Source organism: Nilaparvata lugens, chromosome 14, assembly GCF_014356525.2.
Source record: "Nilaparvata lugens isolate BPH chromosome 14, ASM1435652v1, whole genome shotgun sequence".
Lineage (NCBI taxonomy): Eukaryota > Metazoa > Arthropoda > Insecta > Hemiptera > Delphacidae > Nilaparvata > Nilaparvata lugens.
The window spans coordinates 8,830,866-8,856,046 of NC_052517.1; the positions used below are offsets into that span (position 1 = coordinate 8,830,866).

Here is a 25,181-nt window from a genome sequence, read left to right on the forward strand (position 1 = left end):
CTTCAAAACTGAGTGCAATTTGAAGAAAACAAAATTTTGGTGAATTTTAATTTTTGATCAACAATATCTTCCGATTGTCACCATTCAGATGAATAATTCTAAATCCCTCTCGGCGTAGTTTTGTGCTCTACAATCTGAGATCGGGTAGAGCGCTTTACCTCATATAGATTTTCAGGTACACCTGACAACAATGCTCCTTGTATATTGTGAAAAACACCTAATTTTCAGCTTCAACCATCATCACCAACTACATAGTCTTCACATTGATATTTCGCACAATGACATAAGTTCATGAGATTATGTTCTATGAGAATCACCCGTTAAATGCACTTCATTTCACTATTTCTCAGTACAGAGGCGCGCTTAAGGACATACATACAGACAGACGAAAGAAAATCCGAGTTAAATGATAGACCTCACTCCACTGCCTTCGGTCAATAATTCTTCTCAAAATTTGTCCACAACAAACTCTATTTCTCGATGGAACTTGATGCCAACATACTGTCAATCACACACCATTTTATCATCCGAGTTATCACGTTCACATGAATGACACGATGGATACCATATATTCATCAGGGCTATACCTATCAGTCTCTCTTCTCCCATTTCCGATCTTGACCACGTTTCAACTCTTCTCAATGTAGGGATGAGTTCTCAGCAGTCAATGAAAGCTTTACTTATTGGTAGGATTGTTGAATCGAGAAACAGTCGATTAGTGAAAAAAAACTTGACAAATTACCTGTAACTGTTACAAGCATGTTTTGGTAAAATTTCCCTGCAAGATCTTATAGAGAATTTGAAATGTGATTGCTTCATTCATGTTCAACAAATTGAAAAATCAATCAATTTTATTAAAATCAAAACAATATAATATATATAAAAGAATTCAAAACAAATCATATCAAACAAATGAATCACAATCAAAAATAAATTTCTAATAGAATACAAAATCAGGCTTCATGGCGGGGTGTGCTGAAAAGAAAGAAAGGAGGAAGAATACCTGGCCAACTATGGTTTCCCATGTAATAGGCAGGTAGAGGGTATAAAAGTAAGGAATGAAGGGTGACGAGGAGAAGAAAAGGGAAGTATTGGAGAAGAAAGTAGGAAAAAATAGAAAAAAATGAGCAAAAATAATTGTAAGCGAGTCCACTTTCAGCAAATGTATGTAAAAGAATTGGCCTTGCAAATAGTAGTTTGAGCAGAAATCCAAAGATTCATTCGTCGATATGGAAGAAAAAGTTACTGAATGTCCAGGTTTTTATTTCTAGTTTAGTTCTTCTACTAATCATAGAGTCTATTAGGAAGTGATTCGGAATAAGGTTTATTATTTTAGTGCTTATATAGATCAACTGTTTCCTTTGACATTCAATGTTGGTTTGATACGTGACATGCCTATCTATTTGCAGTGGCCCTTAAATGATAATTATTTACAATTGAATTTAAAGTGCGAGGAAGAAGGGATTTATATTTTATCAAGTATTCAATTACGGTTTTAATATATAAGGCCCATAGTTTCCATGTTTATTTTGAACTGGAATTGTATAGGAATTTTACGTGAAAAACTAAATTTATCTTGGACTGTGTCATCAACTAAAGTTTAAAGATAAATAGCACAAGGATTACCTTATTATTTTATCTGCTAATGTTATTGTTCTTGGTAATATTTAGCGTACTTCATGTAAAATGAACTAAAAAAAATAAAACCGTTTCCAGACCTTTAGCTATAGTATTTTTAAGATATGTGACGAAATAAGCGAAGCTTGGTCCCGAAAAACAAGTTTCTTTAAGGTATGAAGCAGATTTACTATGCACAATAAACACTACATATTTTTTATCAAACTTGTACAAAATTTAATTTCGAAAAGTAAAACTTCACTTTTTACTTTTACTTTACTCTAAATTTTACTTTTGTAAAATAAGTTTATAATAGAAAAAAGGAAACCTTAAAAAAATAACCCCTGATTACATACAAAACGCATGAAAAAAGACAAAATCTGTTGAGCTCTCTTTTCATGCGATTTATATGTAATTAAGATAATTTTTTTAAGGATTCCGTTTGTCTATTATAGACTTATTTCACATCTTCCTCTTCGAGATTGAATTCTCTACAAGTTCCATACAAAAAAATGTTGTATTTATTATAGATTTAACATAGTAAATCTGCTTCAAACCTTGAAGGAGCTTGTTTTTCGGGACCAAGTTTCGCTTATTTCGTCACATATCTTGAAAATTACTGTAGCTACAGATCTGGAAACGGTTTTATTGAGTTTTTCAGTTCATTTTACATAAGGTACGCTGAATATTACATCTTAATTAACAGCCAGCAAATACCCATAGGGCGTTTCAGCAGGGGAACTGAAATTCAGACGAAATCTTTCACTCTGTATAACTTGGTAACTAAGCATTTTCGGACCTATGTTAATTAGAACTTTTTTCTTTTTCTGATGTGAGGAGTCCCACCCTGACTCATACGCTTTTTTTTCAGAACACTCTGTACACGACGACAAAATATAATGCAGATGGTTCTATTTCCATTAACATATTATCTGCGCTATCTTGGCTGAAAAATAAGATATTTTCAAACACTAGACAACTTACAGCACAATCTTTGCAAATTTTCAATATGCTTCAAAATGAATTCACCTGTTGTTTTTCTAATCTGATGATAATGGAATAAGTTCCTTTTCTTATTTCTCTTTTCCAAAATTCAACTGCGTGTTCAAGTATGTTTCCTTCTTCTCCATCTCTTCTTTTCTTCTTCCAATCTCCATCATCTTCATCTTCTCCTTTTTGTCTTTTCTCATTTTTTTCTTCTTTACTTCTTGGGTTATCATAATCTTTTCTTATTCTCCTCAGAGTGGTACATGAAAAAATTGATGCAGAATGCTTGAAATTTTCATTAACATTCATCTGCGTCATTCGGGCTGAAAAATAAGCTATTTTTGAACACCAGACAACTCACAGCATAATATTACCCAATTAATTTGCTACAAAATGAATAATATTTCAGCTCTTGTTTTGATCTGATGATAATGCTACAAGTTTTTATTGTGGTCATTTTCTTGATACAAAATAATATAATATAAAATATTTGAATATAAACTCCCTTCTCTTCCATCTCTTATTCTTCTTTCTTCTTCTTCTTTCTTCTTCTTCTCTTCTTCTTCTTCTCTTCTTCTCTTCTTCTTCTTCTTCTTCTTCTTCTTCTTCGTCTTCTTCTTCTTCTTCTTCTTATTCTTCTTTCTTCTTCTTCTTCTTCTTCTTCTTCTTCTTCTTTCTTCTTCTTCTTCTTCTTCTTCTTCTTCTTCTTCTTCTTCTTCTTCTCTTCTCTTCTTCTTCTTCTGCTTCTTCTCTTCTTCTTCTCTCTTCTTCTTCTTCTTCTTCTTCTTCTCTTCTTCTTCTTCTTCTTCTTCTTCTTCTTCTTCTTCTTCTCTTCTTCTTCTTCTTCTTCTTCTTCTTCCTTCTTCTTCTTCTTCTCTTCTTCTTCTTCTTCTTCCTCTTCTTCTTCTTCTTCTTCTTCTTCTTCAACAATTCTGTGGCAGTCATTTTCGATTACCTTGAAATTTACATTTTTATAGGCAATATTGTAGAAATCTACAACTTTTATGCCGCCATCTTGTTTTTTTATGATGACAAACATTTGTGATTTTTTTCCGATGACGCCTCAGCCGTGGAATATGGACTTACAGCCTCCAACCAGATGTCATTTTAAAGCTTTGGAAATATTCTAAAACACTTTACCAATAACATTAGTGTATGTCCACTTCGAATAAATTTACAGGGGGGAAAGTGAAATATTGTCCCTGGAAAATGTATGTTTCACGTTTTTGAAGTTGAATAAATCATGAAAAGAGTGGTCGAAATGAGACGATTCTCTCGAATATCATAGTTTTATTAATTCTAAACACTTTGTTGATAGAACCAATCCAATATTTCTCACAATAACTAAATAGCAAGCAATATAAAATTTCTGTCAATAATGACCGCCATCTTCAATTTTTCAATGATGTCGAATATTTTCATTGTTTCCATCATCAATATTCTTATTCGGCTTGTTGTAACGAAGAGATTGAGACCATTTGCAAGTCCCTATCTTGACGTTATTACTGGTGTTCTGCCCTAGGGCAGGTCTAAACATGATTCCTCCTTCTCCATTCCTCTCTGTCCTGTGCAATTCTCTTCATCTTGGAGTACTTTCCCTCCTCCCTGATATCATCCACCAACTTCACTCTTTTTCGTCCCAGCACCCTCCCTCCTTGTACAGTCCCTTCCATTGTCTCCACAAGTAGTCCGCCATGCCTCAGCAAGTGTCCCAGCCAGTTCCGCTTTCGTCTCCTTATCACTGCCATAATATTCTTTTCTCTCCTACTCTACGCAGTACCTCCTCATTCCTCACTTCATCCATCCAGCTGATCCTCTCCATCCTCCTCCACACCCACATTTCAAAGGCCTCTAATCTCTTCTCTTCCTGCTTTCTGAGAGTCCAGGTTTCCGCTCCATAGAGAGCCACGCTCCACACAAAACACTTGGCCATCTTCTTCCGCAGTTCTATTTGCATTTCGCTACTCACCAATCTTCTTATATTGCTGAATGCCTCCTTGCTCTTGCAATTCTCACTTTTACTTCAAATCACATCGCATATCCTCTTTAATCATACACCCAAGGTACCTGAATGATGACACCTGTTCAATGTGATGCAATCCTATGTTGATTGTTGCTTTCTTTGGAGTCTTGCTGATCACCATACTTTTTGTTTTCTTCACATTCACTCTCATCCCTTACTCTTCACAACAGTGATTGATATGTTTTAACATATCATTCATTGCGCGCTCATTTTCAGCCAGCACAGCCATGTCATCTGCAAACTTGATACATTCTATCCTTCTCCCTCCAATCTTCACCCCCTTCTACCTGACAAACTCTTTCCAATCATTTCCTCCAGGTAGCAGTTGAATAATGTTGGGGACAAGCTGCAACCCTGTCTCACTCCCATCCCAATTCTACTTCCTTGTGACATTTCACAATTTCTATCTTGAAGTAGTCATGGAAAATCGATTTCATAGTTCTAGCTTGTTACCTGCTCATGCCTATGGAAAAACGCACCAGAAATCATGCAGGGTTTTCTTTGGAGGGCGCTGAAGAACACATTTTTTGAGGTACAACACATGAAGATATATCGTTTTAAACTTGAAAGAAGGATCTCAATTTCATAGATTTTATCTCTGTATCTCTTGCACAAAAAAAGTTATAATAGAATGAAATTGGAAAATTCAGTAAAAGAGTTTTTCAGGTCTTTTGAGAGTTATAACTCTAATAAAATATGTGTTTAAGAGGGAGCTTATATAGATCAAAAGTGGTAGAGGAAGATTTTAAAAATATATTCTGGAAAAAACGATTGATATCTTGAACGGTTATTGAAATACAAGCATACAAGCGTTATAGCAAAACACTAAAAATTTTGGCGGCCATCTTGTTTCCGAGGTGTTTGCCTGTAATTTCGACTTATCATCATCACAATCCATTATGCTAGACTTAACGAAGAAATTGAGACATGGCTGTTACCCAATAATGACCACGGTATGACATTTGCGCCCGGACTAAGCCCAAAAACCACGAAATTTTCTTCTTTTTTCGGGTTTTCCACAATATTTTAGAAACGAATAGTTTTATCGTTATTTTCACCCTCTACTCTTTTGGAGAGCACTCTTAATTCTTAACAATTTACACCCTCTGAACCTTTAAACCATCTTCTACTCCTTAATGTGGCCATTTTAATCAATAAGCATATGTCTGTCCTTATTCACCCAACAGAGATTAGCTCCACCTCCTTAAGCTGCGTTTACACCGGAGTTAATAACACGAGTTATTAACAAAAAGTTATTAACTTGACTGAATCGTCAAAAATTTCTCTTGACAAAAGTAATAAACTCATGTTTCTAACAGAAAATTTCTTGTTAACAAGATCATGTATCAATATAATTGACTTCCATATGATTTCATTCAACGAGACTATTCATATTATATAACAGCCGGAATTAAAAGCAAAAAATTGTCTTCAAATTGAATTGAAACATGTGTGTGATCATTAAATAAGATCTTCATCTGATCTAATGTAAATAAATTATAATGCGTTTACAACAGAGTTACCCTCTGGTTGGCTAACCCTCCACCAAGGCGCCTCAATCAAGAAGTACTTGAGACTTGACGAGCAAGAGGAAATTAGAAGTGCAAGGAAGTTATGGAGACTGAGGATGGTTGCAGGGAGAGGTCAGGAACAAAGGCCTGTGGATGACCCAAATGACATTGTTCCTGGCACCCAGCGAGACGTAGAGAGTGTGTGGCCTTAACCGGTTAGGACGCAGGTGGGAAGGTGTGCTGAGGAGTGATGACAGCATGGGGATACACATCTGATCCTCTGTGCCAATGTGGACAAATCCAATCAATGAACCACCTTATATCTGAGTGTCCACAATACTCCTATCATGGAGGCTGTCGGCCCTCCATGATGCTGGAAAGATGCGTGTCAGTGGCTCAGACGTTCTAAATTCTATTAGTATTTAATATTAAGTTTAAAATTATGTTTTTTTTTATAATTTTGGCCTATGTATGCATATGCATATATATATACCAGAGTTTAAAACAAAAGTTTTCAAATATAAGTTAATAACATTTTCTTTTGGCTGTAGTTTTGTTATCAACAAAAGTAAATAATTTTGTCACGTGTTTTGTCTGCAGCTGTAGTTAGGGGAACAGCGTAGTTGTAGGGCAGGGATGCTGGGCGAGGGGTTGCGGGGAAGATAGTAACCTGTATTAACAAAAGTTACCGACTCTCGATGATAACATAAATCTTTAAGTCAAGGTATTTTCTGTTGAAAACACGGTTATCAACTTTTTTAAAGAGAATTTTTTGTCGATTCAGTCAAGTTGACAACTTTTTAGTAATAACTCATGTATCAACTCCGGTGTAAACGCAATCAACATGATGTTATCAACTTTGTAATAACATCAGTTGATAACAAAAATGTTGAAAATTTGTGTTATTAACTCCAGTGTAAACGCAGCGTTAGTCTTATAATGAAATCACTACCTCAATCTCTCAAATATAACTTTTCTGTTTTCGCTCATTTCAATTGAATGGACATGAACATTCAATTGTATAAACATTTTGAGAGAAAATTTGATTCTGTTCAAGAAATAAATGACAATATCGGTAGAACAATCTGTTTCTAAGAAATTGTGAAACATTGAAAAAAGGAAAAGAATTTCGTGGTTTTCAGGGTGCTAAAAGTTATCCCCTCAAGCCGTGTCCACACTGAAAAAACATGTTTGTAGAGAAATTTTGGACAAATTTTATAATGTTTGAAAAACAACGTTTGCCCGTTGCCAGTGTGATCGCGTCACCAAACAAAATATTTGTAGTGGGAAGAACAGGTTTTATGTTTTACAGCTGTCAGTGATGAGAATGTTGGAAGAACAGTAATTTTTCGTTTGAAAAGTGGCGACATTTCACCAAACTGCTGGGGGGGGGGGGGCAAAAACCAAGAGGTATGAGGGGGGGTGGAAGGAATATCCCCAAAGGATAGAGGGTCCTGGGTTTTTCCCCATAGATGTTGAAAAATTTATATTTAAATTTAAAATTTTTCCCCATAAATGTTTTTCCCCATCATTCGATGTTTTTATATTCTTCATTTTTTCCAGTTTTATACAAATGTGGTTGAAGTATCAATACAAACATATACATTATTAGTTATTTAATCATGAAATATTTATTAGAAATATAGGCCTACAGAGAAATATAGCCCTAAAGTAGGAATACACTAAAACAGATTTCTTAAAAATCATGGAAACAGATACATTTTTCTTTTACAATAACATTTCCATCTATTTCATTGGGGATCATACTCTAATTGGAAAATAGCTTGCAGTGAGAAAGCTAAATAAACATTAAGCTGTTCCCATAATTCTTTTTTATTATTTTTTTTTTGTTCCCATAATTCTCACCAACTCTGTACATACATTTTTGATTGTCTGATTGTGCCCTTTCTTTTGCTTCCACTGTGACATCTTGCAACTTATTGTTAATTCTCACGTTGAAATTTATGCAATAGCTCACTTATCGTGCCCTGATCAATAATTGTACCAATTCTATATTTAAGGTCCAACTATACCTCAGAGAAAAATATATTCTTTATTACTCCATACTCGTAGCCATACTTTCAAGGCAATTTTGCTACATTGTTGATACTGTAGAAGGAATTATACTACTGCTGTTCAAACCAAAGTATTAAATCAGTATGAGATTCTAAGGATTCGTGTAGATAGACCCGAATTTCCATTATTTATCTGATCTTTGGGGGAGGGGGGCTAGGACCCCCCTTGCCCCCCCCTGAATAGTGCCCCCTGCGTTTGACAAACTATGATTGTCCAAAATTTTTAAAAAGTTTGTCCCTGAGCTCCTAAACAAACATGTTTACCGAACATGTATAGTGTGGACACGACTTCAGAAATTCTGACGGAAAACCATAGGTTACTCATATCAGCACTTAAATTGACTGATTAAAACAATAAACTCAATTAACAGAATTTTTTTTTGGTCGGGACACAATTTAATGATTGTCTTATTGGGCTGATATTATGTACAGAGAATTCGATCCAAGATGTGTATCATTACATTCTCATTTACATATCTGTGTCATTTGAGATGAGAAATAAGCTATTTTTGAGCACCAGTCAACTCACAGAATAATCTTTCCCAATTAACTCACTCCAAAATGAATTCAACTACTGTCTTGGTGATCGAATTATAAAATATAAGTTGTCTATTCTTTTCATTTTTGAAAGGCTGTGCAAAAGACTGAAAAACTTTTCACTTTATAAGCATTTCTTCAAGTTTTTCGATTTGAATACTATAAGATTAAGAAAGTGTTCCAAGGAAATTTTTTCCGACAATCACTTTTTGAGTTGGAGCGCCTGAAGTTTGAATTTCAGGGACAGATCATTTCAAATTTAGTGAGAGATGAATTCATGAGATTTTGAGGATTTATTCTCCATGTTATTGTTGATTGAATAAAACAAAAATTCCCTGAAAATATGAATTTTTGAGGAAGATTTCGATTTATAAAAATGACCAAAAAAAACTTCTAGTTAAGTTACTTTTGGTCAATTTACGAATTTCAGAAATACGAAATCTTCTTTTTCTCCTCTTCTTCTCTTTTTATCTTTCTCCTATTTCTTCCTCCTACTTCCTCTGTTATCATCATCTTCTTTTCCTCTTTCTGTTTTACTGAAAGTAGAATTTTAGAGAAAATATAATGCAAATGTTTTACATTATCACTGACATATATCTGCGTCAACCTGGCTGAAAAATAAGATATGATGATTATTTGAGTCATAATCTGACTCAATTAATCCGCTTGAAAATGGATTCAACTGTTGTTTTAGTGATTTGATTGTATGGTATGAGATGTTGTGGTATTTTTCCATAATTGAAAGAATAAGACTTTGTTATTGTCAAAAGTGGTATTGACAATATCAAAGTCTTATTCTTTCAATGTTGTTTTAGTAATTGGATGATAATGAAATGAGTTGTGTCTATTCTTTCAAAATTTAACTGCGTGTTAAATAAGAGTTTGCTTCTTCTCCATCTCTTCTTTTCTTCTTCTCATCTCCTTCATCTTCATCTTCTCCTTTTTCTCTTCCTTATTTGTCTTTTATTACTTCTTGGGTTATCATCATTTTTTTTTCTTCTCAATGTGATGCAAAATGGTTAAAATTTACATCATCATACATCTGCGTCACTCATGCCGAGAAATAAGTTATTTTTGAACACCAGACAACTCACAGCATAATCTTTCCAAATTAATTTGCTACAAAATGAGTAATAAATTTCAGCTCTTGTTCTGATCGGATGATAATGCAATAAGTTTTTATTGTAGTCATTTTCTAAATTGAAAATAATTTGATACATAATTTTTTTAATATAAATTCCCTTCTCTTCCATCTCTTTTTTCCTTCTCCTTTCTTCTTCTTCTTTTTTCCCTTCTAGAAGAAGACCAAAATGGTAAATTTAGAGGCCAATTAACAGCTTATGCCAGGGCAGTGTCATCTGCAGAAGCTGTTAACTGGCCTCTGAATTCACCATTGAACAAGTCATTTTTCCGTCTTACCATTTACTATTGGGCAATTACAATGATCAAGGTTATGAATGCAAGTATGCAGGTGAATGGGTTTGCAAAACTTTGACTGCCTGTTATGTAAGACTGAACAAGATTTCATTGGTTTTCTGAACATTCATTGGGAGCTTACTGCAGGTGAACCACAATGACAATCTATTAAGATCATGTTTCATATCCAGCCGGAGATGATTATGTGTTTGTATATGCCAGGGCAGTGTCATCTGCAGAAGCTGTTAACTGGCCTCTAAATTCACCATTGAACAAGTCATTTATATAAACCAAGAATAAAGCACAGAGCCTTGTGGAACCCCTTAGTGGATTTTCAGCAGATTACTGGTTATATTTCCAATAGTAACAGCTTGCTCTCTACCCTGCAAAATGATTTCAGTCAATCCAAAGCCACTCTCCCAATACCTGCCCACCACAACTTATAAAACAGTAAACTGTGGTTAACTGTGTCGAGTAAGTCAACTTGAGTACTCTACTAACATCTCCTTTTACGTCACCGTCTTTCTCTTCTTCTTCTTCTTCTTCTTCTTCTTCTTCTTCTTCTTTTTTCTTTTCTTCATCTCCTTCTCCTTCTTCTTATTCTCCTTTCCCAACTCCTACCTCCTTGTTTAAGATTATCATATATATGTCCTCTATTTCTCTCAAAAAAGTACAGATAGTACATAGTAACAAATAAAAATTCTGTCAAATGATTTCATTGTTCAATCATAAATGAATGATTATATAAGATAAATCATGAGATGACGTTTCAAGATGGCGGCCTTTTACTCGGAAATTTTACCCTAAAAATCAACCCAACTTTTCAATACTTTATCGGATCAGGTTCAAATTTGGCTCATTCTTCTCAGCGCTTCAAAGCGGTATTATTTCATTGTGTATAACATTTTAAAATTGTTGGAATCCGAAAGAATATCTATTTCTCAGCGTCCCTCACCGCACCGATCCTATTGCATATAGGCTATCATCGTACTCTAAATCAAATATTTCTATGTGTGTTTGTGCAAGAATAGACGGGCGTGTGTGAGTAAAGCTGGGTTTACACCAAAGTTATAAACAAAATAATGTTAATAAAATAATCCTTATAGATTCTATTCGATTGAACGGAACTTGAAAAACACATAATATGTTCATCATGTGTATGATAAGATGTGTTCAATCTAATAGAATCTATAAGGATTAAGTTATTAACATTTTTTTATTAACATTTGGTGTAAACACAGCTTAATGATGTTAGTAAGTGTAGCGAGTTCTATTTTTCTCCGAACTACTAGTGTAAATTGTGGAAATCGGAAGTTATAGTTGTTAATACTTGAAGTTGTTGAACTTCTTATTCTTATTCTTATTAAAAACGGAAACTCCTCCAAATTTCGAATTCCTCGGAACTTTGACTCGTATTTGGAAAATTTTAACTCAGCACTCAATGAAGAATATCGGGGCACCGAGCTTCGCTTGTTATGTTTATTTATTGATTAACAGAGCACAATTCTCTAAAATGATCGTGTTTATATTTTACAGCTGGCTATACGCCAGCTTATGAATTTCGGGGTTGCGATATTTTGATTTTCCACAGAATCACTCGCTCACTTTTTACAATCCACAGACGACGAAAGTCTCAGCTGTTTCAGCAAAGGATGAATTATCCTTTTAACACCTATAAAACTAGATAGTTTTTATGTCGTTCAGCGGTTTCCCAAGGATGAGACCTAGTGCAATCGAAGTTTTATATCATAAACCTACTATGTTCCAAATTCGTGAAAATCGTTCGAGCCGTTTTCGAGATCCGGTGAATACAAATATAATAACATCCAAACATATAAACATCTAAACATCTGAACATCTAAACATCTAAACATCTGAACATCTAAACATCTAAACATCTGAACATCTAAACATCTAAACATCTGAACATCTAAACATATAAACTGGAACTGCTCGATCAATAGTATAAGATAGAGAGAGATCTCCGAACTATTTCATTTTATTCGGAATATTATTATCTAAAAAATGCGATACTGATTTTTCCATCCCTTGGCTCGATTTTATGAAAATCTCAAAGAAAATTCGTAGTCTTTTTTTACTCTGTGAAATGTTTCAGGACTTAAAGGTCAACTTTTTGGATTTTGAATGACCATTACTGCAGAATCATTGCACGAAAAACTTTTGTGTTTGGAGTTTATTTAAGCATTTAGTACCTGGTGACTAGACTATCATTGGACTATTATAGTTTGTAGTCTATCTTATCATGCAGCAGTGCCGAAATGAGTCTTTACCAACTTAAGATGGACAAGAGCCTGGCTCTATCCTCCTCTAATTCCGCACCATTGCCAAGTTTCTTTCACGTTATCAATAAATATAATGAACTAACAACACATTCAATTGAAATAATGTATTATCGAATCATGAGGAATAATGTTTTGTTGAGAATATAATTCATTGTTATTAACAAAAATCAACAATAAAAAATAATCAGATAGTAATAGATCAGATTAATTTTAATAGATATAAATTTGAAAATCTACTTTGTGAAAATACTTGAGGACTGAAAATTTTATGAATTTGAAGAACTACAAGACTTAACCTATTCCGGATTATGTGTTATTTAAATTTGGGAGAGGAATAGCAGAAGGCTACCTTATTTTTCCTCTGCCCATCATTTTGATAATGTACTTATTGTATAAATGAATGAATGAATGAAGATAGACGGCATATAATGAAATCCACGACAGTATCTACTATGGGTTGCAGTAATCAGCAGAGAATCGGCAGCACTGTTCCAAGATTTTTTATTAGCCAGAAATTTCAGAAAATATATAAGCTTCATATAAAACGAAACAATTCAGTGTAGCCTGCATGATACGTGAAACAGAATATATAATTAAACATGCTAAAGACAATACTGAATACATAATATAGTCATGAGGTCCACGATATGATGACAGTATTTTTGATCAACACTTGGTGTTTCTAACCTTGTCTATCATCCGACAAAGCAGACAGCACTAGCGTCTTCTGACTCTGAAAAGTTGACGGGTCGTTTTTCAACTATATGAATTTATAATTAATTATAAAAAACAAAATATTCTAAACAATCCCAATTATGAAGATTTATTAATTAGTGCTTCAAGCCCCCTATGTGTTTGGGGAGCTTTGAGTCAAAAATCGTACTCAAGAATGTGTTGATAACCAGAATTCACCCACACTATACCTGCTTGTCGTGGGAGGCAACTAAAAGGGACCCCAAGGCAACTCCAGAAGTTGCCTTGCCTTCAAACCCACGGGATCTGCCTCATCAGGGCATTTTTGGAAGGGAAAAAAACCAGAGATGATAGATAAGTAGATAAATGTCTTTTATTTTCACTTTACAACATTACAAAAAGGGATGTGGGCGAAGTTGAGGCAATAAGAGCCTTTCTTCCGCTTAACCCACAAGATGAGTGGAACTACAGGCACAAATGTAGATCAAGAAGTTGGGTCGAGGGTGGCCGGGCGCCGGGCGCCCTAGAGGCAGTTTGGTGTTTCCTCTCTCAGCAGAAGGACCTACAAAAAAGGACAGGAGTGGAACTCACATAGGTCACGAGTTTGTGGGTCAAGTGGACCCACATAGTTTGTGGGTCATACTTAAAATATGAAGAAAACAATCAACTCACCACTGCTCAAAGAAGGGCGGCCATTCAGCCAAAACTTTTCGGGAGAGGTGAGGCTTTTGACCCTGCAGAGTTTCCGAGGGGCAAAGAGAAAAACCCAAGAGACCAGAGATCGATGAAGCTCCAGGCACAAATGTGGTCAAGAGGCTCTAACAAGGGTGGTCAGGCGCCCTAGAGGCAACTTGGTCACCCCTTCCTCAGTGGAAGGACCTTCAGAGAAGGCCAGGAGTGGAACTCACATAGGTCACAAGGACTAATCAGTCTGAAGAGACTGCCAAGCATATCACACTGGATTGCGACAAGCAACCAGGTGATGAATGGGATGTTAGCATGGGGAAAAACTCCTGTCTCTTGTAATGGACACAGGTATTGGTTTGCTCAACTCACATACCACTTGGGAACACAATAAGCTTCGATTGACGTTTGGGGTTTTTGAACCTCTGGATCCCTGAATCCGTCCCTTCAAAAACTAAAAAAATAGTGCTTCAAAGATATATTCCCTTAATTAATAAAATATAATTGATTATTCCAAACTAGAATGATTAGTTAGAAAGAATACATACACCGGTTCAAGCTATCCTCTATAGAAAGCAGAGAATTGGCAACGCTGTAGCAATTACATTTGATCAACCAAAGGTCTATTGCTTGTAAAAATTCTATGATATTAAGCGAGCCATTCCTCTTTTTATGCCTGTATGTCACCAAATGATCTCGTAAACGGCTCTAACGTTTCTCACGTAATTTGGAACAAAATAGGTTCATGACATAGAAATTCGATTGCACTAGGTATCATCCCTGGGATATCTCGCTGGAGAACATTGAAAGGATAATTCATCTTTGGAAAAACAGCTGAAAATTTCGTCAACTGTGAATAATGGAAGTGAGTAAGCTAGTGCTTGTGTGGGATTGAGACAAATATATGCCTCAAAATTAGGCATCCAATCCGCTGATGTCACAAGAAATATTATCCGACAAGAAATTAATCGACATGATCAATATGAATATGATCGCTGAGAGAATTTTCTCAATCGTTTACTCCAATGTCTCCAATGTATTGTTAGAGTGATGTGTTGGTTAGTGAAGAATTGTTTGATGCATTAGAAGGACGTACTTTCTTTGAAAAACTTTACGTTCAATATATTAGTTGTGTAAACTCAAACTCAGTTGTAGATGAATCATCCATATTTCTTATGAGCATGAAATGATAAAACTAGTAGTTCTGTGAACAGTAGACCTCACGCAGTATTCTCATCCACAAGTACCTGATGTCAACTGTTTTAAATGTTAACAAAATCAGTTCACGTTTGAATTTGTATTCCATAATTTATCAATATTTATGCTAATTCAAACAATGAGTAGAATATATTTCTATTCCAGAATTTATATAATATTCATCCAGTTCCGTGATAATCTTTCCATCCAATGAAAATTAATTCTTTTCAATAAAAGATATTACAATTTCTTCAGCATTATTTGGTTCATTTGATTATTTTTAATCACCTATTAAATTAGTCTTTTCGAATGTGAGGATATTGATACTGATGGACACGCATAATAATACCATGACTGCAAAACAAAATATTGAAACCAAAGACCTTAAAGCTGCGATTAGACCAAATTTATTAACAAAATGTTAATAACTCAATCCTTATAGATTATATTAGATTGAACATAACTTATCATACACATGATGAACATATGTGTTTGTCAACTTGCGTTCCATCCAATAGAATCTATAAGGATTAAGTTATTAACATTTTGTTAATAACTTTGGTGTAAACCCATCTTAAAGATGCATACCGGTACCTCTTCAAGGTCTTGAAAGAGGTAATTGGTGATAAGGTGATTGAAACTATAGACCTTATACAAATACAGTAATAGCAATACCTACTATTACTCGTAAGTAATCAAGTAATAGCACAGAATTAATACTAGCAGTTATATTAAAGCAGTTAATTATAGGAGTTTTCTCTGGTAATAGTACGTATTGGTAATAGACTGGCTTCTCCACACATCTGTGTAATCACTTGTCAGCTGATTTATGATGAATAATTCTATAGTCTGATTTTTACTCTAATATTGGCGTATGAAGAAGGCTCCTCTTTCCTTTCATATTATCCTTGAAATGCAAAATTTCCAAAAACCTTGTATATACGTCGACGCGCAATTTAAAAAGTAACAATTCTGTCAAATTTCATGAAAATCTATTACCGCGTTTCGCCGTAAATGTGCAACATATAAACATTTAAACAAGAGAAATGCCAAACAGTCGACTTGAATCTTAGACCTCACTTCGTTCGGCCAATAATACGTCAAATTCAAGAGAATTGAATCCTCTACAACCCAACGTTCAGTACTTATTTCTTCGATGCATTGTTGTTGAGTAATAAGCCCCTAAAGTTCAAAAAGTTGGAAGGAAAACTGTCAAACTTTTCAAAGATTCTACACTTTTGAAAGTGAATATCACGAGAACTATAATGAAGATATCACAAAACTCCACTGAATAAAACTTGTAGGAAATTTATCTAGCTTCATTTTTGTTCAGTTAATCATGTCGCTGAAATGCATTTTTTCCAAGTGACATACGTGTAAGCCAGAAATGAGAAAAAAGAAACTTTTAATCCACCCTCATCCCTTAGCCACAAGGGCTAGGGAAGAGGATTTTTGGTATGTTTACCTTCTAACAAGTTCAAACAAAGCTGCAAAGTCAAATACTGTATTGTGTTTCAAACTTGATCAATAATTGATCTATTGTTGTTAAACTGAAGATTTCAACACTATAATGGCTGCAACAATCGTAGGTAGTTGTGTAAAAGTATGAAATTTAATAAAACATGAAAATGAAGAGAATATGATGCTCTCTGAGCTCATGATAAGCACGGATTTTTTAAATTAATCGTTGAAAAGTTATAAGGCCAAAAAGATGAAATAATCGGAGCTGGTTTTTCTTCAAAATGTGACACATTGGAGAGCTCATACCTAGAAAACTGGAAGATATATGGAAAAGTGTTACCGATGAGACTTGTAGGCTAATTGGTAAGCTTTTATTTTGTATCCGACAAAAATTCCTGGAAGACACATGTTGTTCGAGACAATCTCTTCATGCAAAATTTCCTTGTGCTAGATACAGGACGGCCCAAAAACCTCGTATTTTCGGCTCATTTTCCAATTTTCAGATATTTCTGCCAAATCTCGTAATCGGACAGAAAAAGTTGCTTTTGCCTTTTTTTCTAGATCATGGAATTCTGGATAGAATGAGATCATTCGGAACTCTCTATCTTCAATGAGTATTGAGTTATGATTTTTCAAAAATAAGTAAAATTTGAAGAAAAAAATCAATTTTGATGAATTTTAGTTTTTGATCAACCATTTCTTCCGATTGTTACCATTTAGATGTATAATTTAAAATCCCTTTGGGCGCATTTTTGTGCTCTACAATCTGAGATCAGATAGAGCGCTCTAATTCATAGAGATTTCCAGGTATACCTGACAACAATGCTACTTGTATTGTGAAAAACACCTAATTTCCAGCTTCAACCATCATCACCAACTACATAGTTTTCACATTGATATTTCGCACAATGGAATATGAAAATGAATGAATGAAAAACGTTTTTATTGACAAAAAGCAAAATGCTACAAACATTTGAAATTTTAACTTTACAATAATTTGAAAGAATAATACTCCTCACCTAGAACGAGTCTGTGTGTGAGGAGGGCCGTGTGCAATACAGTATAAGTCAATTTGCGTAGCACTTAACACTTGAGAGAAATGTATGTTTATAAATTATAATTACCTAAGACTGTAAGGAGAGAAATTGGTCTATAGTTTGCCATGGATGATTTGGAGTCGGATTTATCAATAGGAATAACCCTGGCCACCTTCAGAGCATCTGGAAATTCACCACTGCGTATACTCAAGTTGATAATATGTAATTAAGAAATTATAAGTGTATTTATGTGGTCTTTAATCAATCGTGCAGGGATAGAGTCACAGCCCGGAGCAGAAGCCCCTCTTAATGCTCATTATTATACTACTTGGTTCTTGCTGAGTAACGGGTCTGAGGACAAATTCGGATTGTGTTGTTCAGCTACCTCATCCACAACATCAACTGGATCAATCACCTCAGATAGTTGTCGCCTCACAGAGGCAAAGTAATTATTAAAGTTTTGGGCAATGTTGTGAATTTGATTGTTGTCTGTGAGGGCACCAGCACCGCACCGCCACCACAGAAGCTCTCGACCGGGAGTGCCTCCCCGCTTGAGGGTCGTCCCGCTATCTCGCTGACTATTGACCAGAATTTTCTAAGATTTCCATGCGCCTCGGTAACTTTTTGTTTGTAGTAGTTATTTTTAACATGTTTCAGTAAGCATTGCAATTTGTTCCTATAATGTATAAATCTATTTCGAAGGTTGTCATTGAAAGGTTGTCTACTCAGTTGTTTTTTAAGTTTATCCCTATTATTTCTAATTGATTTCACCAGGCCTGATGTTATCCAGGGCTTGATTTTAGTTGTTCTTGCATTAACTGTAGTTTGGGATGTATTATGCTGTATTATTCCATTAATAGTACTAATGAAGTTATCAATTGATATATTCATGTCATGTGTTTATGTTACATGATTCCAGTTTTGTGTGGATAATGTGTTATTGATGTTTGTCCAGTTTTTCTTATAGGTAATTCTTACTTTATCAGGAATGGAGTATCCAGATCCGGAATGGAAAACGTGTAAACAAGTTGTTAGGTGATCTGTTATAGCATTTTCTAATATGATTGATTTAGCGTCATAGTTCATGGGAGATTTCAAGAAATAGTGATCTAAGCATGTATTACTAGTGGGTCTTGTAGTTTTGTCAACGCAGGAAATGAAGCCGGCTTCATACAGGATAACTAGATAGCGTTCATGGGGTGAGTTTGGAAGCGTATTCAAAATGTCACAATTTATATCTCCTGCAAGGATTCTAAGTTTAGCTACTGTTTGAGTGGCGTTGTTATAATAGTCACGAAAACCCTGAATAAAAAGGTCCAAATTAGAATTTGGGCTACAATATATGACGAGTATCTCGCTGGGAGTCCCCCTCCAGCCGAAGTTCAAGGACAAGGCAGTGGCTACCCCGCCAATGGACAATTGCCTACAATCAACTGACAACGAACTGTTGGCATAGACAACTAAACCATCACTGCTATTCAAATTGTGATGAGTTCTGAAAATAATAAAACCGTCAATGCTCAAAAGGTTGCTGTCTCTATTACCAAGCCAAGCTTCTGTTAGGAGAATGAAATCAAAATTAACATCTAGTCCCTCTAGGGTTACTAAAAACTCATCAATATTTCTACTGTGGCTCCGAATGTTCTGCTGGATGAAACTAAGTGATTCATTTTTGTCTGGATTAAGGTTTGAGAGTGAATTTTTATAATCATAGATATCACTACACTAGCCGTCAGGCTCGCCTCGCTCGCCATATCCGTCTAGCCAGGGGGCTCCGCCCCCTGGACCCCCGACTGGATCGTCCAAGAATGAGATCAGCAGGCTCGCTTCGCTCGTCTGCATTTTTCATTTGAGCATTTTTATCATATGTTAGGACGATCCAGTCGGGGGTCCAGACTTAACGTCTGGCTAAACGGATATGGCGAGCGAAGCGAGCCTGACGGCTAGTAATATAATATTCCCAGAAATAGCTCTGATTGAAGTAGCAGTGCCCAATCAATTTTTCCGCGATAAATGCATTTCAATCTTCAAGTTGGTGCCAACCTAACAAAGTCAACTCAACTTAATGCCAACCTGACAAAATTATTAATTTAGTTACCAGTTAACAACTGTTTCGAAGAGGTACTCTCTCTAGATCATAGTTCTATATTAACATATGTTATGGCCTTATTTCAATTATAATTAAGAGAATAAGAAGAATATACATGCTAAAAGACGAACTTTAAACCCTTAAAAACCACCCTTAGAATTAAAATATTGCCAAAAGATTTCTTAGTGCGCATCTAAAGGGCCAACTGAACATACCTACCAAATTTGAACGTTTTTGGTCCGGTAGATTTTTAGTTCTGCGAGTGAGTGAGTGAGTGAGTCAGTCAGTCAGTCAATCAGTGAGTGAGTGCCATTTCGCTTTTATGTACATAATCTTCAAAGCTGTTTTTTATTGTGTTTTACAAGGGAGGAGAGACATGAATGCTGCAATGATGATGAATGAGTAAAAATAGTTTTATTAGTGGTTGATTTCATCTGAAAATACGGAAATTCTGTTCACAGTTATTATCATTGTTATTCTTATCTTGTCCGATTAGAATGCTGCAACGTTAGTACTGCAAGTACGTTATCGCTATTTCAGGAGTTTAACAAACTACTTGGGCTACTCTCCAATTCAATGATTACTTTCGTTAATACAATCCAATTGTTTTTTATTGTACGGAATGATAATAATATGGAAACAGCGTTTGTGAAATAATTACTTATCATCAACATTGATATCTTCCTCTCCCTGATCGCAATATATGAGTCTTGGGATATAAACAAGTCTGGAATAAAATAAAGATAATTCATGGAAAAAATAAAATAAAAAATAGGATAAAAAATTCTAACAATGGTACTCAATAATGCCCCCTATCAACACGATCTTGACCTTTATAATACTTTATAACACCTTTGAGATAAATCATTCTATTCCCTAGTGTCTATAATCTCACCATTACTGTTCAGTTCAACATGACTGATTATAAAATAAATAAAATAGAAGTGAATTGAAATAATAATATACTTTTCAAATAATAACTTCTGCACTCAGTCTTTGAGCTAGAAATATAAAAATATATAAAGTTCAGTAAATTACTCAATTTTTGTCTTTCTTGTCTCGTTCGTGACTATGTTCTCGATCCTTGGAGTCCGATGAATGTGGTTGTATTGCCATCGGTTCGCCTCCCACGGAGTTGGTATTGTTCTCCTCCAGCTGATCAAGGTGAATGATTCGAAGTGGGTTGCCTGCTTCATTTTTCTTGATCATCACTCGTCAGTCTCTGGTCCAGACCGCTGTCAATTTCCTGGCTTTGACCATCGCCCTGGCCGTGTTAAATATGAGTCAGGTGTGCGGCGTCAGCTGCTCGTTCAGATATACTTGCGAATCCGGCCATGAGATGTTGACTTCTTTGGCGTATAGATTTCTCCTCACTCTACGGGCCACAATCCATGCATTCTTAGTAGCACGTGAAATTCGACTATAATAATGGGCGGACGGTTTTTGCCACATTTTTGCTGTAGCCTATGGGCTGCCGAGATATTATCATACATATCATAATGAACGTCCAGTAGTCTAGAGATCTTGTCAAGTATAGAGTACAAATTCTCTTTGGGAGTTACTGGGATACCTGTTATCGTAAGATTGTTTTTACGTGTATGTTGTTGTAGATCTTGTAATTCAGTGTTAATTCTGTTCATTTCACTTTTTAGTACTTTATTTTCATTTGTAAGACTCGCTATAGTATTTCTATCGGATTTGGATTTGATTTTTTCGATTTCGGGTTTGATATGAATATTATATTCAGATATAGTCCATATCTGTTTGTAATTTGTCTAACTTAATGTTCGTGTGGTACAAACGTTGATTGAAGTCCTCTCTTAGAGCAGAGATGGCGTCGAAAATGTTAGCTATTTCCGAACTAAGTTTATCTTCTTTTTTAGCACTATTAGCTCCATCAAAGCAATCGTCTCACTTCCAGTAGCCACGTAGAGAGTTTTTCTTATTGGGATCACTCTGTAAGTTCTTTATACACGAAGTATGAAATGATGTACTACATTTTGAAAACTTGAAATAATTTTCCTCAGAGGTACCCAGTTCTGTATTACACTGGTTACAGTTTTTTTCCAGCCATGACCGTAACAATTGAAAGTTCAGAGTTACCCAACACTAGAGATAATTATCGAGAGACTATTACATACACCGACAGTAATGAATTATATAAAATAATTGGATAATTTTTAGGTATTCACTGTACTAAACACAATACTAAGCACGCCAGGCAGCCGTAGACAGGTTTGACGATAAATCGATAAGCGCTCGAGCAAACGATGTTTCTTCATCGGCTGACTGATTGCGACTGATAATAAGCACATAAGATTATGTTCTATGAGAATAACCCGTTAGTTGCACTTAATTTCAGTATTTCATAGTGGAGAGGCGCGCTTAAGGACACCTCAAGGATCAAAATTTCAACAATTATAACTTCTGACAAAATGCTCAGATTCCATAGTACTACACTTCATTCTTCTCAGCTCGTCAAGGCGGTCCAAAATCATGCATCATAAGTCAAATTCGGCCGAAAAGTGGAAGATTTATTGTTGAGTGTACTTAAGCCCATATTCCAATAAACTATCAATATATAGAAATTGGCCTTTTTTGTGTATTGGAATATGGGCTTTAGTACACTCAACTTTTCAATTTTTTACACTCAACTTTTCACTCAATTTTCCACTTTCCGACCGAATTTGACTTATGATGCATGATTTTGGACCGCCTTGACGAGCCGAGAAGAGTGAAGTGTAGCACGATGAAATCTGAGCATTGTGTCAGAAGTTATAAGTGTTAGAAATTTTAAAGCTGAAAATTAGGCGTTTTTCACAATACAAGGAGCATTATTGTCAGGTGTACCTGGAAATCTATATGAGATAGAGCGCTTTATGTGACACCTTTAGATTTTTATACTTTTACCTTTTTGATTTTACAAAAATAAGTAAAATTTGAAGAAAGAAACCAATTTTGATGAAATATAGTTTTTGATCAACCATATCTTCCAATTGTTACCATTTAGATATATAATTCAAAATTCCTTTGGGCGTATTTTTGTGCTCTACAGCCTGAAATCAGATAGAGCGCTCTATCCCATATAGATTTCTAGGTACACCTGGCAACTATGCTCCTTGTATTGTGAAAAACACCTAATTTTCAGCTTCAACCATCATCATCAACTACATAGTCTTCACATTGATATTACGCACAATGATATAAGTTCATAAGATTATGTTCTATGAGAATCACCCGATATAGATGCACTTCATTTCAGTATTTTCCTGTGGAGAGGCGCGCTCAAGGACACCTCAAGGATCAAAATTTCTAACACTTATAACTTCTGACAAAATGCTCAGATTTCATCGTGCTACACTTCACTCTTCTCGGCTCGTCAAGGCGGTCCAAAATCATGCATCAGAAGTCAAATTCGGTCGAAAAATGGAAAATTTATTGTTGAGTGTACTTAATATTCCCATATTCCAATACACAAAAAATGGCCAATTTCTATATTCATTTTGAATTATACATTTAATATAAAGTTAAAATCGGAAGATATTGTTGATCAAAAACTAAAACTCATTTTTTCTTCAAATTTCACTCATTTTTGAAAAATCATAACTGAGTATTCATTGGAGATAGAGAGTTCCAAATGATTTGATTTTATATTTTGTTTCAGAATTTTATATTCTAGAAAAAAGGCGGGAGCAAATTTTTCTGTCCGATTACGAGATTTGGCAGAAATAGCTGAAAACTATATTCAAATACACAAAAAAGGCCAATTTCTATATGTTGATAGTTTATTGGAATATGGGCTTAAGTACACTCAACAATAAATCTTCCACTTTTCGACCGAATTTGACTTATGATGCATGATTTTGGACCGCCTTGACGAGCTGAGAAGAATAAAGTGTAGTACGATAGAATCTGAGCATTTTGTCAGAAGTTATAAGTGTTAAAAATTTTGATCCTTGAGGTGTCCTTAAGCGCGCCTCTCCACAAGAAAATACTGAAATGAAGTGCAACCAACGGGTGATTCTCATAGAACATAATCTTATGAGCTTATTCCATTGTGCGAAATATCAATGTGAAGACTATGTAGTTGGTGATGATGGTTGAAGCTGAAAATAAGGTGTTTTTCACAATACAACGAGCATTGTTGTCAGGTTTACCATTGTATAGGTGGAAATCTATATGAATTAGAGCGCTCTATCTGATCTCAGATTGTAGAGCACAAAAATACGCCCAAAGGAATTTTGAATTATACATCTAAATGGTAACAATCGGAAGAAATGGTTGATCAGAAGCTAAAATTCATCAAAATTGATTTTTTTCTTCAAATTTTACTTATTTTGGAAAAATCATAGCTCAGTACTCATTGGAGATAGAGAGTTCCGAATGATCTCATTCTATGAAGAATCTCATAATCTAGAAAAAAGCATGAGCAACTTTTTCTGTCCGATTACGAGATTTGGCAGAAATAGCTGAAAACTGGAAAATTAGCTGAAAATACGAGGTTTTCGGCCACTCTGTATCTAGCACAAGGAAATTTTGCATGAGGAAATCGGTTCTGGACTTCTCTTATGTACCCGAATAGTATATTGAAGAATCAGAACCACAATATAAATTGCAAGCACACCCCCTTTTTTACGTCTATATTGACTGGACTAAAACCAAAACAAACCTAGCCTTATTCAATTTAACCTATTTTAACCTAATTGAATATAACGTAACCAACCTAATAAAAAAAACCTAAACTAACCTAACATAATTTTTTTCCAGATTGTCTGAAAAAGATGGAGAAGGTGAGGTACCGGTCATCCGGCCTGTTGAATGTTTACAACTGTACTCGAAGCCGACTGGTCACAAAGGAGACACGTTGATCATTGGATCCAATTCCACGTACCAGAGTGTCAAACACGTTTTTCCTGATTTTGACAATGAAGAGTAAGTGTGTAGTATTCGATATGAGCACGTGGGTGGAGGGCATTTCAAAAACGTTGGACGCCCCAGTGATCGAATTGTTTCTGATTAAATTCGTCAATTGGGCACAAATTCAACATGGGGAAAATAGAGAGATGTTGCTTTAAAAACACAAAAAAGTTATCTTCACGCTAACGAGCGTTAGCGAGTTTTCACTTTCGACTCACTCAAGGCCATAGTTGTTGTCTGTCTGATTGTTTGTATATTCTACTATAAATTTTGAAAGAATTGATCAATCAGCTTCAAATTTTGAACAGTCTTCTTCGAACCATTTTACAGGTCGAGTTAATTGTACAACAGAATTGACTCACTCCTTCGTCCTTTTCCAGGATATAGAATACCATTGAAAGTTCAAAAGGAGACAGTTTGTTTTGATTTTATTATCTTATCCGCTGGAATTAATTGCATGCTTTTCTTCATTTTTTTTCATTCATAAAGATCTTGTTGAAAATACAAACAGACAGAAAACGACTTCGGCTCTCAGTAGGCCTAAGTTAAAAGTGAGAGCTTCGCTAACGCTTGTCAATTAAGTAACTACTATTATTCATGATTATTGAAATATCTACAATTTCATCTAACCAAA

General features: G+C 35.1%; 1 protein-coding gene across 2 annotated transcripts in view; it reads left to right on the forward strand.

Moving 5' to 3' along the window:
* Positions 1–25,181, forward strand: part of LOC111050857 — a 201,553-nt gene that overhangs the window by 4,916 nt on the left and 171,456 nt on the right. For both annotated transcript variants that reach the window (XR_005572881.1, XR_005572882.1), the window contains exon 2: positions 24,398–24,562. The gene's annotated coding sequence lies outside the window, so the exon portion shown is untranslated. The remainder of the gene's footprint in view (positions 1–24,397; positions 24,563–25,181) is intronic.